At 39.7% G+C, this 5628-nt stretch overlaps 1 pseudogene; it reads left to right on the forward strand.

Annotated features, from left to right (window-relative positions):
- Positions 1-2734: 2734 nt before the first annotated feature.
- On the forward strand, positions 2735-4541 carry LOC138438224 (ATP synthase subunit alpha, mitochondrial pseudogene; annotated as a pseudogene).
- Positions 4542-5628: the final 1087 nt, after the last annotated feature.

Raw genomic sequence — 5628 nt, forward strand, 5'->3', positions numbered from 1 at the left:
ACTTATAGTTCTTGTAGAACTGGAAGTAAGGGGTGGAGGTGATTGATGACATCTAGGTTCTTTACTCCAAACATGAAGCTTAAATAGGTGGAGGAAAAAAGAAAAAAAAACAAACCCCACAATCCAGCAACACCATGACGATCTGGGCTAAAGAAATAGTTTGTATATACCAGATCTATAAAATGCAGTATTCACATGCAAGAATTCTTCATGATCTTTGATTAAGAGAGATAAGAGTCTCATCTATCACATATGCCTGCTGTTTCTTATTTTTCTTTAGCTATTTTCATGACCTGTAATACTGTATCTATAGCCAAAGGCTAGGGATGGGCTGTTTAGGAAAACAGTGCACAGGTTCCAGGCAATATCTAGACACTGTGAAGAGTTTCAAAGCTTAGGCAGTGAAATAAGACAGGTGCTAGGGAGTGCTTATAAAAATCTAGAGCTTATTGCTTTCTAATTTTTTTCTTTTTTTTTTTTTTTAGTTTTTAAAGAAGCTCCTAATACACATAAATAAAAAAATCCTGTAAGGTAGCTCTTGCTAGGACATCTTTGCTAGTCTAACTGAATATCAAACTTAGGATTTTGAATAGGTTGATATTTTTTCTTTAAAATGCCATTAAGTATGATAAAAAATTTATGGAGTTCTTTCCTTAGACTATGTCCTCAATGGATTATTTATTGATCTTTTAAGGTCAATCAATTGTTCTGCTTCTTGGTACTATTTGTATACTTCTTTTATCTTTTTATAAGATTTTAATTCCTTTTGAAGAAATTGTTCTATTCATTATGATACTTTGATTTTTAAAAGTAAAATAGTACTGAAAAGTCAAAAAAGTAAAAAAGTGTATAGGGAATAAACTCATAATCTCTATCTTCTCCCTTCAATCCTGTCCCAAAATATAACCCACATGATCAAATTGGAGGGTAATCTCCAAAATGGCAACCCACTCCAGTGTTCTTGCCTGGAGAATCCCAGGGATGGGAGAGCCTGGTGGGCTGCCATCTACGGGGTTGCACAGAGTTGGACACGACTGAAGTGACTTAGCAGCAGCAATCTCCAAAACTTTCTTTCTTTTCATACAAATATATACAGAATTTATTTCCGTTTTTGCTTACTCCACATAGAATTCTGTAACTCAAAAAAAACAAAACCAAAAACAAAACATCTTACTTATCATAGCTATCTGCCCATAAATCACTTACTTCTAACTTCTTCTTAGTAAGAGCATATTATTCCATACTATGGATGCTTTGTTGCTGTTATTGTTCAGTCACTAAATCATGTCCAACTCTGTGATCCTATGGGCTGCAACATGCCAGGCTTCTGGGTCCTTCACTGTCTCCCAGAGTTCACTCAAATTCATGTCCTCTGAGGTGGTGATGCTATCTAACCTTCTCATCCTCTGCCACCCCCTTCTCCTTTTGCCTTCAATATTTCCCAGATTCAGGGTCTTTTCCAATGAGTCAGATCTTTTCATCAGGTGGCCAAAGTATTGGAGCTTCAGCTTCAGCATCAATCCTTCCAATGTATATTCCAGGGCTGGTTTCCTTTAGGATTGACTGGTTTGATCTCCTTACAGTCCAGTGGGTGCTCAAGAGTCCTCCAGCACCACAATTCAAAAGCATCAATTCTTTGGCTCTCAGCCTTCTTTATGGTCCAACTCTCATATTCATACATGGCTACTAAAAAAACTATACCTTTGACTATGTGTACCTTTGTTGGCAAAGTGATGTCTCCGCTCTAATACACTATCTAGGTTTGTCATCGCTTTCCTTCCAAGGAGCAAATGTCTTTTAATTTCACGGTTGCAGTTGCTGTCCACAGTGATTATGGAGACCAAGAAAAGAAAATCTGTCACTGCTTCCACTTTTCCTCCTCTATTTGCCATGAAGTGATGGGACTGGATACCATGATCTTAGTTTTCGTAATAGTGAGTTTTAAGCTAACTTTTTCACTCTCATCTTCCATGCTCATCAAGAGGCTCTTGAGTTTCTCTTTACTTTCTGTCATTATAGTGGTATCATCTGCATGAAAAGTGAAAGTAAAGTCGCTCAATCGTGTCCAACTCATTGCAACCCCATGGACTGTAGCCTATCAGGCTCCTCCGTCCATGGGATTTTCCAGGCAAGAGTGCTGGAGTGGATTGCCATTTCCTTCTCCAGGGGATCTTCTCGACCCAGGAATCAAACCTGGGTCTCCCGCATTGCAGGCAGATGCTTTACCGTCTGAGCCACCAGGGAAGCCTTATCATCTGCATACCTGAGGTTATTTATATTTCTCCCAGCAATCTTGATTCCAACTTATGATTCATCCAGTCTGGCATTTCACATGATGTACTCTACATAGAAATTAAATAAGCAGCCTTGTCGTACCCCTTTCCTATTTTGAATGAGTCAATTATATGACACAAATAAATAGATATCCGATGTTCTTGAGTTGTAAGGATTAATATTGTTAAGGCGGCCATACTACCCAAAACAAACTACAGATTCAATCCAACTTCTATCAAAATACTCATGACATTCTTCATAGAACTAGAACAAACAATCCCAAAGTTTGTAAAAAACTCACCGAATATACAAAGCATCTTGAGAAAGAACAATAAGAAAGAGATATCACATTCCCTGACTTCAAATTATACTACAAAGGCATAGTCATCAAAACAACAGGGTGGTCAGTGGGTCTCGAGGCTGCGGCTGCAGAGGAAGCACCTGAGGAGGAGCTGCAAAGATGCTGTCCATGCTCATGGCCATGGCCATACCCATGCCTTCCCTCTGTGAGCCGACTGGTCTCCAAAAATGCTTTGAGATCATCCTTCATTGCTGCAAGGAACCTGCATGCCTCTAACTCTCGTCTTCAGAAGATTGGCACTGCTGAGGTGTCCTCTGTTCTTGAAGAGTGTATTCTTGGAGCTGATAATTCTGTTAACCTTGAAAAGACTGGGTATGTTTTAAGTATTGGTGATTATATTGCCCAAGTACTTGGGCTAAGAAATGTTCGAATGGAAGAAATGGTAGAATTTTCTTCAGGTTTAAAGAGTATGTCTCTGAACTTGGAGTCTGACAATGTTGGTATTGTTGTGTTTGGAAATGATAAACTAATTAAAGAAGGAGATATTGTGAAGGGAACTGGTGCTATTGTAGATATTCCAGTCAGGGAGGAGCTGCTGGGTTGTGTAGTTGATGCCCTTGGTAATGCCATTGATGGAAAGTGTCCAATTGGTTCCAAGGCCTGAAGATGAGTTGGCTTGAAAGCCCCTGGGATCATTCTTTGAATCTCTGTGCGAGAACTGGCACAGAATACAAACTGGCATAAAGGCTACGGACAGCTTGGTGCCAATTGGTCGTGGTCAGTGTGATCTGGTTATTGGTGACCGACAGACTGGCAAGACACCAATTGCCAGAAACGTCATTAACCAGAAACGATTCAATGATGGAACTGACAAAAAGAAGAAGCTGTACTCTATCCATGTTGCTGTTGGTCAAAAGAGATCCACTGTTGCCCAGTTGGTGAAGAGACTTACAGATGCAGATGCCATGAAGTATACCACTGGGGTTTCAGCTACTGATTCAGATGCTGCCCCACTTTAGTACCTGGCTCCTTACTCTGGATGTTCAGTGGGAGAATATTTTAGGGATGATGGCAAACATGCTTTGATCATTTATAACAACTTATCTAAACAGGCAGTTGCTTATCGTCAGATATCTATGCTGCTCTGCCAAACCCCAAGTCGTGAGGCCTACCCTCATGACGTGTTCTACCTGCACTCCCATGTACTGGAGAGAGCAGCTAAAATGAACGGTACTTTTGATGGTGGCTTGTTAACTGCTCTACCAGTCATAGAAACACAAGCTGGTGATGTGTCTGCTTACATTCCAACAAATGTCATTTGTATCACTGACAGACAGATCTTCTTGGAAACAGAATAGTTCTACAAAGGTATCCACTCTGCCATTAATGTTGGTTTGTCTGTGTCCCGTGTCGGATCTGCTGCCCAAACCAGGGCCATGAAACAGGTGGCAGGTACCATGAAACTGGAGTTGGCTCAGAATCGTTAGGTTGCTGCTTTTGCCCAGTTCGATTCTGACCTTGATGCTGCCACTCAACAACTCTTGAGTTGTGGTGTGTGTTTGACTGAGCTGCTGAAGCAAGGACAGTATTCTCCCATGGCTATTGAAGAGCAAGTGGCTGTTATCTATGTGGGTGTCAGGGGGTATCTTGACAAGCTGGAGCCTAGCAAGATCACAAAATTTGAGAATGCTTTCTTGCCTCATGTTATCATCCTGTTGGGCAAAACCAGGACTAATGGAAAGTTCTCAGAAGAGACAGATGCAAAGCTGAAAGAGATTGTAACGAACTTCTTGGCTGGATTTGAAGCTTAAACTCCTGGGGATTCACATCAAATGCCAGTTTGGTTTTGTCATTGTTTCTTCTAGTTCAGCCTGTTTAATACATGTTGTTGAGATAACTGGACAGCTACATGCAAAGAATAAAAATGGACCACTTTATCATATCATATACAAACATAAACTAAAAATGAATTAAATATTTAAATGAGAGCATATATCTCCTAGAAGAAAATACAGGCTGTAACCTCTTTGACATCAGTCTTAGCAACATTTTAAAAATTTGCCTCATCAGTCAAGCACAACAAAAAGCAAAAATAAACTAATAGGACTACATCAGACTAAGGGCTTCTCACAGCAGAGGAAGCCATCAGCAAAATGAAAAGACGACCCACAGAATGGAAGAAGTTATTTGTAAATGATATCTCTGATAAGAGACTGATATCCAAAAATACAAAGAAATACATAAACTTAACTTAAAGAAAGAAGGATATGGCAACCAACTCCAATATTCTTGCCTAGAGAATCCCATGGACAGAGGAGCCTGGTGGGCTGCTGTCCATGGGGTTGCACAGAGTTGGTCACAACTGAAGCGACTTAGCATGCATGCGTGCATTGGAGAAGGAAATGACAACCCATTCCAGTATTCTTGCCTGGAGAATCCCAGGGAAGGAGGAGCCTGGTGGGCTGCTGTCTGTGGGGTCACACAGGGTCGGACACGACTGAAGTAAGTTAGCAACAGCAACATAAAGAAAACAATTAAAAATGGGCAGAGGATCTGAATAGTCACCAAAGAAGACATATAAGTGGTCAACAAGCACATGAAATAGTGCTCAACAGCACTAGTCATCAGGGAAACACACATCAAAACCGCATTGAGATACCATCCCACAACTGTCAGAATGACTTTTATCAAAAAGGCATAAAACAACTGCTGAAGAGGATTCAGAGAAAAGGAAATCTTTGTATGTGATAGTACAATTATAATTGATGCAAACCTTATGGAAACAGTATGAAGATTCCTCAAGAAACTTAAGATGATAGATTATATATGATCCAGCAATTCCACTTTGGGGAATTTACCTGAAGAAAACAAAAACTCCACTAATTTGAATATATATACATGCAATATATAATATATATTGCATGTATATATATCTCCTTATATTCACTGCAGAATTATTTATGATAGTCAAAATACTGAAATAACAAGTATCCATCAATGGATAAATTGATAAGAAAGATGTGATAGCTATAAATACACCACAATGAACAATT

This window comes from Ovis canadensis, chromosome 3 (assembly GCF_042477335.2).
Source record: "Ovis canadensis isolate MfBH-ARS-UI-01 breed Bighorn chromosome 3, ARS-UI_OviCan_v2, whole genome shotgun sequence".
In the NCBI taxonomy this organism is placed as follows: domain Eukaryota; kingdom Metazoa; phylum Chordata; class Mammalia; order Artiodactyla; family Bovidae; genus Ovis; species Ovis canadensis.